We start from the raw sequence: 12,669 nt of genomic DNA on the forward strand, positions 1-12,669 counted from the left end.
TACTGAGCTCCAGCTGAGGTGGACAGTGAGGAGGGGTGTGGACAGTTTTTGATCTCTCTTCCCTTCCTGCACAGCCACACTCTCCTCATTTAAAGGGACAGAATAGTAAGAAATGATAGCAACCTTAGCATGAAACTATAAAAGTCAGCATTGAGGGCTGGTGAGATGTCTCAATGCATAAACGTGCTCGAAAGCCTGGCAACCTAGGTTTAAGGTCTAGGACCCACGCAAAGGAGGAAGAAGAATGACTGCACATCCCTCATCCTCCATATACATGCTGTGGCCCCAACACACATACACACACACACACACACACACACACACACACACACACACACAAATGAATAAATAAATAAATAAGTAAGTAAATAAATAAATAAATAAATAATTAAATGTGGGAGACCTGCTCCCACCTGTCAAAGGGTTCTTGGGGGAAGGAGAGAGGAGTGAGGAAGTATTAGATAGGGATATAGGTGTAGATGGACAGAGACACAGGATAGGTTCTGGAGAGCCCTGGGTCAATACCCAGTAGCCTCAAGATTTACTCTAATGAGCTTTTTATACACTACCAAGGAGATAGCCAAAAGACCCTTCAAAACATCTGGTAACCACACTCTTGGCCAAATCATCCTATTATGCAGTCCTGCTGGGTAAAGCAAGCTCAGATTCCCTGACCTTGAGTAAGGCTTTACTAAAAAGCCTCTGTGGGCCTCCACAAATAAATAAATAGATAAATAAATAAATAAGTCAGTCAGCATTGGGATAGAGATATGATATCCTTCAACCTTCCCATTCTATAATAACAAGACCGACTCTTCAAACTTGATTTTAGAGTATCAATTGGGATTTACAAATTTAAATCCCTTCTGATCCCTAATGAAATAAACATAGAGCAATTCACAGGTGCCTGAGAAAATCAGTGGGAAGAAGGCAGATGCTAGACTGATTTGTTTGATTCATTTGCTTAGAGACTTGCAGAAATATTTAATGAGGTAAGTTGTTTGTGATAGGGATAGGCAACATGGATTTATAAGGTTAGCTATCCACGTATTATATATACTACAATAATAGTATGAGCAGCATAATATTTCTGATATGTGCATGGGGGAAATACTATTAAATGGACCAGCTGTAATTCGTTTTGTCTTATTATATGCTTGGTTAAAAATGGCCACTCTCATAATCAAATGAATAGGAAATGAAGTGAACGTTGTGATTCAATTTTAAACATGAAAAATGTTTCCAATAAAATACTTATTTAAGTTTTTGGAGAAAGATATTGTAACTTGACAAAGTGCATTAGAGTATTAAACAGAATCTTCTAGAAAGGAAGTCAGTATGTCAAGGACTTTCCATGGAGTGGAATCAATCCTTCAGACCTGGCTGAACAGACAGGGAAAACTGATCAAAACTCCAAGGATTACAAATCTCCATCTCCATATGAACCCACACCCATAGTGAAGTCATCTTCATTACCTTTTTTTTTTTTGCTGTGCGTTTTTTTTTTTTTTTTTTTTTTTTTTGGTGTTTTGTTTTGTTTTGGAGACAAGGAATTACTATGAAGCTCACAATGACCTAAAATCTTATCCTCCTGCCCCACCCTTTCAAGTTCTGGGGATTACAGGTGTTTAACACCGTGTCCACTTTAGAACGTTCACAGTTTTCAGTCACTTAAGGGAGAAATGGACAATGTAGAGTATGTTAATCCCAAAGATGAGAGGAGAATGACCACCAACACAAATCATCATGGCCTAATTAACTAAAGCAGGCAATGAATTAAAGCAAGCTTTTTTATTCTTGTACATGGGCTAGGGCTCTCTCTCCAAAAGTGGGGTTCAAGAGGTCAGCACTTGACATAAAGGAAGACAAGGGTTTTATAGGTCAAGGGTAGGGGTTTCCAAATGGGGCATTTGGTGGGCAAAATAGGTTTGCTTACAAGAGCAGAACATAAGCATAACAAGTTGGGCATAATGACCTCCTGAAACACATAGTTGCAAGAACATAACAAGGTTGTCATGACAACAGGTAGTCATAACAAGGTAGTCATAGGTGGTCACATAACCTTTTGAAACAAAGGTAGGGTTGCAAAATGGTTATAAACAACTTTTGAAACAAAGACAGGGTTGCTTTTTCTGGAACAGTCAGTACAGAACCATTTGTAGTTCAGGTTACAGGTGGGGAACATGGCAATTTTGAGAAACAGAGGTTTCATACAAGCAGGAATGAGTCTAGTTTGTCTTTATTATAAGACAGCTTTCAAGCCTAAGATGGAGGCAGGCTGGTTCATCAGTACTGGTGCCATATTTCTTTGTCTGGGTCATTACTAGACACCATTAGTTCCTGAAGTGATGGAGTTGAATTCATGCAAACTGTGCATCACTAACACAAATGCCTACAACGGGCAGGAGCTTGCTCTTACACACTCCAGTGGGTCAGAGAGAAAGCCCTGAAGAATGACAGTGACAGTGGTAATTTAGAAAGAGAGCAGCTTCTTGGATTCATCTGACTCTTATCACAGCAGAGTACATGCCCATAAAGCAGGAGGCTTCGATGTTCGAAGAAACATTCACAATTCAAATTTCTATATAATATGTTCCTACTTACAATGTTCTAATGATAAAAAAACAACCCCACATATATGAGGGGTGAATTTTGACCCAGGGCTTCATCTTTCTTTAAGATCTAGATACTAAACATTGAATAGCCAATAAACAACCCATTTCTCATCTGACCCCCTCTTTGTATCAGGCCACAAAAATAGGTCTGAAGAGGAACACAATCCTAGAAGCAACTTATTTATTGTTTATTTATTTTTGCGACTGGACCTGGGTATTGATCACTAATGTTGCTTTTCTTTAATCTCCTGTTAAACATTAGAATATCATTGGGATAATAAAATAACCTAATCAACCAAAATCTTCTGTTGAAACTCACCAACTGATGGATGACAGAAAGAAAGCAAAGCTCCTGAAAAAGGAGTCTACCCTGTGAAAGAATGCAGATTCCCTAGATACACAGAAGGAAGCCTTGTCACAGCACAGATTGTTGGTCCCACTCAAAGTTTCTAATTCAATAGATGTGGGAGCCCACAGAGGTTTCCTACTGAGTTCTGAGCTTGTTCTACCCAGCAGGGCTGCATAGGGGGATAATTGGACCACCAGCATGGGTACTAGGTGTTTGAAAGGGTCTACACTTGGCTGTATCTAGCAAGGGGGAGGTCTTTTGCCTTGCCCCTGGGCATTGTTATAAAATCTCTTTTGAATAAAGTTCTGGGCTGGTGGATTTTGATCCAGGTCCTCCCGAAGCTATCCTGTGTTTCTATCTTTCCTCTCGTTGAGTAGGCCTATCATTCTATCTACAAGTTCCTTATTCCTCTCTCCTCCTCATAGGAACCCTGGAAAAGGTGGGGGCTGGTCCCCCACAAATAGACTGAAGTGGGGCTGAGATTTACATTTCTAGTAGTTGATGCTGCTGGTCATTGAGAAATGCTATTCTCGGGGAACACAGCATGGGAAGGCTCTCCAGAGTGAGCCGTGAACGCTGCTAAGCCCTGCAGGGGCTGAGATGGGAGGGACCACAGTACCTTTACCTGCTGTCTAACCTTGTCTTGACTCTGGTGCTTGAGCCTGACTTTGCCGCAGTTTGCTCACTCGTAAAAAATGTATTGACACTGGCCATGTACCAGTCATTGGGTTAGTCATAGGCCCATAAATTAATTAGCCATTAAATCATCTCAGAGCCATTTAAACAAATATTTATTGGGCACCTAATATCGGCCAGGCCATGGACTAGCATCTGGAAAGAGGCATGTCTCAGCAGCAGTGAATCAGGAGAACTGGTGTCATTCATATTTAGAAGGGGCCTTGAAGGAAATCTTGGCTATTTGTGTGTAGGCTAAAGAATACACAGTAGAGCAGGTGGTTGCACTATCCTGGGGAAGGATTGGGATGCTCTGCACAATCCTGAAGCCTAGCTGCAGAGATGTCTGTCTCACTTTTGCTGACAGCCTGGTACTTGGGGCACAGTCAGGGACAATGAGTACTTCCCTGTTAGTAAGAAGCAGGTTGCACTTTTTTTCCATAGTTGCCTCTGTGTTTGGCAGCAGGACTCCAGACATGATTTTGCTAGAAACAGCGCCTTTCCAATAAAGATTTTTAAAAATGTATGTAAGGCAGCCTGTCAACATTGCCCCAAGGCTGCTCTCCTGCAGGGTTTCATCAAGAAGATCCTGTGTGCTCTGCAGAGACTTGTCCCTTTCCTGTGTCTGCTGACAGTGGTTAACAGAGGCCAAGGAGTCCCAAACATATCTGACTGCCCACTCCCCAGTTTGCTCCATATTACACCTGGTGACAAATAATTCTTATTTTTGTCTTCTCTCTCTCTCTCTCTCTCTCTCTCTCTCTCTCTCTCTCTCTCTCTCTCTCTCTCTCTCTCTCTCGTAAAAGGCAAGTCTGAAAGAAACCCTCAATCTGCTGGTAGTTCTCCATTGTTTTCTTGGGTTCTGATCTCTTTTTACTAACATAGTATGACCATACTATAGCATGAATCTTAAAAGGTCTTATTAATTAAAAAAAAAAAAAAACTTGGTGCCAGTTATTGGTGTGAACACTGGAAGATCAGAGAAGCAGAACAAGTCACATCCAACCTCACCTTGCCAATTCCTCAGCTGATCTTATTTCCTCAAACTGGAAGCCTCTGTGTCCTCATCTGAATGGATCTCAGCTGAACTGCTGCTAGAAGCCTAAAAGCTTAACAAGGCTCTAGTTCCTGGTCCTCATGCTTTATATACCTTTCTGCTTCCTGCCATCACTTCCTTGGATTAAAGGCATGTGCCACTATGCCTGACTGTTTCCAGTGTGGCTTAGAGCTCATAGAGATTCAGATGGATCTCTGCCTCTAGAATGCGAGGATTAAAGGCGTGTGTGCCATCATTTTCTGGCCTCTGTATCTAGTGGCTGTTCTGTTCTCTGACCCTAGTTTTATTAGGGTGCACAATATATTGGGGAACACAATATCACCACATCATACTGAAGACAGAATGGCACTCTTGGTATGGTCTAGTTTTTGTTCCCTTGCTTTTCTGAGTTTGTCATTTTTTAAAACTATATAGACGTCAATCTTGACTACAAAGGCATGCAGAAAGCTCAGGGAGCATTTTCTTTTACATCCTAGAGCAAACCAGAAGAGCAGCTACTAACTGTTCAAAGTCCATCAGTGGATACAGGAGTCTGTCGTTTTTTGGGGTTTTTTGTTTGTTTATTTGTTTTCTGGAAAGTTTAAGGGATTGCTTTCTAGAGCCAGGAACAGTTGTACGCAGCAAATTTGAGGCCAGCATCAGTTACACTGTGAGTTCCAGGCCAGCTTTGGAAACACAGCAAGACCATCTTTCTCTCTCTTGATCAGTAGACAGACAGACAGACAGGTGGATGATAGATAGAACAAATATTGACAATCCCAAATGTAATTAAATTGTTTTAAGGTGAAGGTCATTTTAAGACAATATTGCTTCTTGAGTTATGGTATTAATTTTTAAAATAAGAATTGTTGCACTTATAATACTTCAACATAAAATTCCTTGTGACATGGATGTGGCTAATTCAGCTCAGTAACTTTCCAAGGGTTCAAATGGTAGACTCTCCATGTATATTGTAGGATACATAATGAAATAAAGTTAGCAAGTGCTTAATGTATGCTCTTCATTTATAGAGATATGGATAGAGAAACAGTCTCCGAGAGTCTCGTGATGTTTTCCAGTTCTTAGTGGGGAATGAAGGCAATGAAGAGCCTTCTCTTGCCTTCCAGGACTGTGTCCATCATGGCACCTGGGGAATGCTCCTGATGCTACTATTGTATATAGTGGAGATTAGAAGAGTGCAGAAAAAAAATAAGCTGATGCCAGTGAGTAAATATTCCAATAGGCCAAGAGGCAATTAAAAATAACTTTATAAAAATATAGGTCCCAGGGGACAAATAACAGAGGAAATTTTAATAGAAATTTTACTAGACTCAGGTAAAGTTCTCCATAAAAACCTTTAAAACCCATTAAGCAGTTTCAGGGAAATATATGCCATCTTTTACTGCAGTAATTTTAATGAGATTGATAAATGCAGTTCACCAATAGATGGTGAAATCTCTTGCTAGAAGGGAGAACATTTAATTTTCACATGTGCTCGGGAAACTATTTAAATTTATATTTCTCATCTTTGTTGCTGACGATAAAGATTATTTGACATTAGTGAATATAAAAATGTAATTGGTTGCAATAACTCTCAGTGTTTATCTACCACTTACTGTATCTCACTGAAAAGATGTCTCAGATCTTTGTCTGTCATGACCTGAGCTACTTCTGCTTGAATTTCCTCACATCAGTCCGAGGCTCCTTTTCATTCTTTCCATCCAAATGCAAGCGGTCATCATTCACTCCCTCTCATCTTCACAGTGCTTGGTTCTTATTTTGAAACTCGAGACAGATTGTGTTGTTTTTCTCCAATGCCTTGAGAGAAAAGTCCTGCACTGAGAACAGAGTACTCCAAGCCTTTACAGCTTCCCTCTACAGACACTTTGAAACTCATGTTTAATATCTCCCTCCCCTCCAATTTTGTTCTAGACTCCTCACATGACCTCTTCTTACAGCAGTAAGAAACCAGTAGAGTTCAACTACTCAGATGAGGGACTGAGGGCTCACACCGCCCGGTTTCAAGATCCAGCTTTGCACTTAGCTCGGTGACTTCTCTGAGTCTTTGTTTCCTCATCTGTAAAGCAGTATTCTAGGACTTCCCTCATGAGATCAAGAGCTTGATGATCTGACCCAGGCCATGTACTTCCAGCACACATCCTCAGTTGGTCCTGAAGCAAGCTCGCCACTGTTCTCATTCAGCCCACGGTCCCCAAGCCACTCTTGGAGCCCAAGGGGTCATGCTCAGCCTACAGGCTTACTCTTGGACTTTTCCTTAGCAGCTAAGAAGATGATTTTCTGGATTCATGAAGCAGTTTGTCTCCATTTTGTTTCCACTTGAAGTTCTCTTGGGTCTTGTACCTCAAAAAGACGAAATCCTTGAGAGCAGAGGCTGGTTCTCACTGGCTTTCCCTCTGCTTCTCTGGTGCAGGGCTAGCACTCCCTATCTTCATATCTCCAGAAACATGAGAAAGAGACATGTGCATCACTCAGAGTGCTTTATGCTCCAATTCACACATCATAGGAAAGAGGTCTGACTTGAGATTTCTACTTATTTATCCCCGTGTAAAAGCTAATTCCACTCATCCCATAACTATTTATTAATTGTATAACATTTGCAGTCATCCTTCCAGGCATTGAGGACACAGCAGTTTAAAAGAGGAAGGGAATAACAACTTGCAAGATGACCTCCTCCCTGAGTGAGGACTGGCTTTCATGGTACCAGAAGACACCATGCAAAGCTTCTAAAGGAGAGAAGAAAGCAACTGTCCTACCCAGCTGTGATGCTTATGAACCACAATGACCAGTGTGGCAAGATAACCCCAAGGGTGCAGTAGTGGCACACATTCGTTGGCAACCACCAACAGGTCCATAATTGCGCTTAAAGCCTGTTCATCAAGAGAAAAATCATGTCTGGTACTGGAAACCTAGGCAGCTGCCTAGCGCTAGTGAAGTCACGGATCCTGGAGAAGAACCTACAACCACCACTTTACTAAACCAACACAATCCTGAGCTACTTTCTAAATATGTGTTCTTATACCCACAGATAAGTGGATTCCTCACCCATGAGCAAAGAAATTTTTCTTTACTCCAGAAAGAGACCAGTATGGGAAAACACACCCAAACAAAATGCAGAGTTGTGGAGCTCAGTCCCAATGGATACATCTACAAAACAATTTTCACAGCTAAGGCTCAGGGATCATTTGGGAAGAGGAGTAGGAGAAATTGTAAAGAGCCAGAGGATCAGGGAGTTGGTTGTGAGGCTGTGTCTCCTGGTAATCTCAGAGTTACTCCCATAAAGTCTCACCTATGACATGACTGCCTAAACATGAGCTGAACAAGGACCGAACAAGAGACATGCTGCAGGGAAAGTCACCAGGCCTCATCCATACACAAAGAACTATAGGCAACTAAGGACTGTTCAGAGTGGGAGAAATAGTCTTCTCCGGGAAAGAGCACATGAGTTGGTTATACAATACCAAAGGATCAGCCCTGAAAATGTACACACAAGTAACATTAAACAGACTGAAAGGATGGATTTAAAGAGAACAAGGAGTATATGGAGAGGTTTCAGGGAGGAAGGGAAAGGAAGAAATGATTAAATTATATTATAATCTCAAAAGTAAGAGGAAGGAAAGAAGAAAGAAAGGATGGAGGGAGGGAAGAAAGGAAGGAGGGAGGGAGGGAAGGAGGGAGGGAGGGAAGGGGGCAGGAAAGAAAGACAAAAGAAGAAGCAAGGAAGGAAAAAGGAACAGTAGGACATAAGGCCCAGGAGCAGTGAGGTTAGAGATGATTGCAGTCAGATCTTAGAGAGATGATGGAGTTCGTGCCATTTCATTGTATAGCTTCCGCTGACCACAGGCTATCCCTAGGATCAGTCTCTCTCCATCAAAGAAAATTTGGGGTCTTAGTTTACACCAGTCTCTGCTCTCTATCTTTTGCTAATAGTTCTGGATGTTTCCACCTGTGTCAACCAACTATCTACTAACATATCAACACATCCCTTTGTCTCATTGCCTCAGAAGACACTTATCTGTTCTTCATTTAGCCATTCTCAACCAAGGCCATAGCTCATCTTGGGAACTGCTTCATCAGATACTGTTTACTGTTCAGTGTGGACTCAGCCAGACCCCACTGAAGTGGTTGTTTAGAACCCCTGAGGTGCTGATGGACTCTCTCATCCATCTGTGCCTTTGACATGTTTTCTTTGGCTGCTAAAGCCAGACCCCAAATGTAGCTTCTGAGATACTGTCACATCTCTAGCCTCAATTTATCACTCAATCATTCTGCTGTTTCTACCCTTCAAAATGCTGGTCTTATTTTGAATGCAGGACAAAAGCCTACCTTATTTGTTGTTAATTGCAAGATTTCTTAAAGTTGATTTAAAACAGAAGACCATCTAATCACCCTGGGTGACATCTCTCCAAATTTGTAGTCTCAAATTTGAGGGGAATCATTAAACTAGCTTACAAATTATCTTTAGTTTTCCTTTTTCATTTTTCCTCAAGTGACAAGTATAGCCTTCAATCAAAGTAAGAAGGCCATAGTGCTATGCATATTTTATTAAAAAGTAAAACTCATTATCAAGTCAATAGATACTTGGCATCAAAATTCAAAACACAACAAAGATACATAGTGCAAAAGTCTTTTTTGGACCATTCTCATCGGTAAGCAGATTCCCTTTCAGAAGATAATTTGTCTTAACTTTCTCACATATTCGTGTAGAGATAGTTGTGTCATGAAATACAGACATGTACATTTGTATATATGCTCATATACACAGTGCATAAATGTGTGTGTTTGGATACTATGTTAGTAACTTTCTGTGGCTGTGATAGACACCAGACCAAAAGCAACTTAGTGAAGAGAACTTTATTTTGTCTTATGGTTTCAGAGGGGGGAGTCCACAATGTGGAGGGGGCATGGCAGCCAGAGCCCACAACTAATGGATCCCATCTTCAACGAGAAACATGAAGCTGAGAACAAATAGCTGTGGGGCAAGGATCTCAATTCTGAAATCCCTCACCCAGGGGAACTCTTCCTCCATCAGCCTCCATCTCCTAAAGGTCCTACAACCGTTCCAAAGAAGACTCCCAACTGGGACCAACAGTTTAAATAGCGGGGCCTATGGGAGACATTTCTCAGATCACCACATGTACATACATCTAGTAGGATATTATAGATACTACTTCCACCTTGCATGGCACTTTACATGTTGGACTGTAATTTAGACAGGGTTCTTTCCCCGCACCCCCCCCCCCATGGCTGTACATGCTTTTTAAATCATCTTTTGTTTAATCACTTACAAGGCACTGGAACTTTTGGCCATCACGTATAATCTCTTCATGAAAATCTTTATGTATTATTCTTTACAAGTACTAGTTACCTGTAAGATATTCCTACAAGTAGAATAATTGATTTGGAATCATAAGCACTGAAATATTGAAAAACACCTTAAATTCAGATAAATATTATCAAATAATTGTCCACAGAGGTAATAACCACTCACACTATTATGAACAACTACATCTGAGGGTCTCCACTTACCTACTACACGGAAAGTGGCATCACAGCAGAACTTTCATTTAAATTTCTCTGATTTTTAGCAAGGGTGGCTGCCTTTTCCTGTGTTTGTGAGCTATTTGTATTCCTTTTTCTATGAGCAATCTGTTCATATTGGAATCTATTTTGGAGTCTGCCTAATTGTCAGATGTTTAGAGTCAAAACTGCTCTAGTTAATATTTCTTTCCCATTATGTTCCCAAATTAAACAATGTCATTGCCTCTGTCATTCTGGAGCTTATCTACTAAACAACAGGTCCCTTAGGTATTTTGCCTAGTCAGTCTTTGTGCATCACAGGGTGGAAGGAGCCAGTAGTGTTGCCCTGGGACAGCTGGTTAGGTGGAGCACAGATCCTTCAACAGCCTCTCATAGCTCAAAGCCTATTCACCTTCATGTGCTCTAGTATGTGACTCAGAAATCCTACAGACTTTTGAGTCTCACCTCTGTCCCCTGTTGCCTGTGTGATGAAAGAAGAAATCCCTTCTTTCAGAGCAGGCAACAGATTCACACCCCTTGTATCTCTTTCAAGTATTTTCATAGCAATATTTCTTGACATTGGCTGGATTTATCAAAGCCGTTGAGGGGAATTGATTAGATTTACATGTGCCCTTTCTTCCTTTTTCTGACTCTGTCTCATAGTCTCTCTACACTACATTTTTCTCTCAACACTTTTCTCCAGAATTTGCCTAAGAATTCCTGGTCAAGGTATGAGATTGGAAGTTGAATCTCTGTGACACATTGGATGAAAGGAGTCGGAGTAACTGAAAATCTACTGTGTTCCAAAGAGAATCACTGGAAAAGTCCTGTAACTCCTAAACAAGGTGATCAGACAGCCTAGAATTGCAGAGATATATGGGATGGGTGCAATGAGAAGAAGTCGGCAGGGTCACTCCACCCTGGCTCACTGGTGGTAGCAGGGAGGGCAAACAAAAGTTTCCTTGATAAGATAATCCAGAAAAGCCTGGTAAAAGGATTGACAGTCTGACATACAGGACAAACCCTTACTTTTCACAGCCTTGCATCCCATTAGAAGTGTTTACAATACACTGATTTCTCTTTAGAGAATGGTCAGCATTAGAAAAAAGGTCCACTCTGTTCCTTGCCATGTCTCAGAGAAGTATGTTCAGGTGTCATCGTTGGAAGAAGTCTAGTGTTTAAGTAAGTGAGCGAAGTCTAGTGTTTAAGTAAGTACAGGGCCCTGAACACCAGGAGTAATCACAAGTCAGGGAGTCTGGGGACAATCTACCATTGCCTCTTGGTGGGTGATACCCACAGAACAGTTATAAGACAGGGTGGTGGTGTGGGCAGCTAGACACTGACACACTAAGAAATTCAGGTCACAAGAGGCTCAACTTGGACAGGGAAGGGGACAGTGATCTGGAGCAACAATCTTGGTGGATAGGAGCTGAACCTGTCACTCAAGGTTAACTGTAGCAGAATCTGATAGCTTTAGGTTTGGGGCCAGAAGGTGGTCCAACCTTCACAGCCATCTGATTTCCCTGAGGCTCACAGCCAATGGGACTAAGAACTCCAAAGCTCCAGGTAATTGCTTGTGTCCACAGCCTCATCTCTTCAGCAATATTTAATGCTGAGAGAGTTGAAAGTAGGGACTGGCCTCTCAGTTCAGATCCCTACCCTGATTGCTTTTTCCATTCCTTACCACACCCAGGAAACACCCTTATCAAAAATATTAGCCACCCCAGAGTGTACAAACTGGTATGTCTCTGGAGCATGAAAGAACCTGCCCCATTCACTGCCCTCAAAGCTCAATGTGGTCAGTATGGCTTCTTTAATGCAGTAAAAATATGCTTAAGATGAAGACATCTGTCTCAGATATCAGATACCTAACTGCTATGTGCTAACCACAAGCCTCAATGCACATTGTACATAGTGTGATTGGCAGGGAAGCAGTTGGCTTTTATCAGCCTTGAGTATTTTTCTACACCATGTTTGGTTTGGTATCCTTGTTGCCATGGCACTTTGTTTTCTTCTCCCTGAGTGGTACTGGTGACTGAACCCTGAAAACCATACCTGTCACTAAAAGTACTTTCTTCCCCTTTACCAAGAAAAACCAAAAGAGGTATCCATATCAACAGGTAGGCAAACCACACCATAGAAATACAGAAAAAGTGAAAACATGAGGAAATCCACTGGGGGGAGGGGAGAGAGAGGGAGAGAGAGAGAGAGAGAGAGAGAGAGAGAGAGAGAGAGAGAGAGAGAGAGAGGAGGGAGGGAGAGAGAGAGAGAGAGAGAGAGAGAGAGAGAGAGAGAGAGAGAGAGAGAGAGAGAGAGAGAGAGAGAGAAAGAGAAACAAGGAGGGAATGAAGAGAACAAATCAACCCCAGAACTAGATAAGAAAAGTTGAAACAGAGGAAACAAAGAGCAGTGTGGGTAGAGATTCAGGAAGGAAATTGGAATTTGGAAAGAAGTCC

At 41.6% G+C, this 12,669-nt stretch overlaps 1 non-coding gene across 1 annotated transcript; it reads right to left on the reverse strand.

Moving 5' to 3' along the window:
- Positions 1-5,100: 5,100 nt before the first annotated feature.
- On the reverse strand, positions 5,101-5,224 carry LOC121823324 (small nucleolar RNA SNORA31). Its single transcript, XR_006064734.2, has one exon. It is a non-coding gene; the product is annotated as a small nucleolar RNA SNORA31 (small nucleolar RNA).
- Between the last annotated feature and the right edge of the window lie 7,445 nt (positions 5,225-12,669).

Source organism: Peromyscus maniculatus, chromosome 16 (genome assembly GCF_049852395.1).
Source record: "Peromyscus maniculatus bairdii isolate BWxNUB_F1_BW_parent chromosome 16, HU_Pman_BW_mat_3.1, whole genome shotgun sequence".
Classification (NCBI taxonomy): Eukaryota; Metazoa; Chordata; class Mammalia; order Rodentia; family Cricetidae; genus Peromyscus; species Peromyscus maniculatus.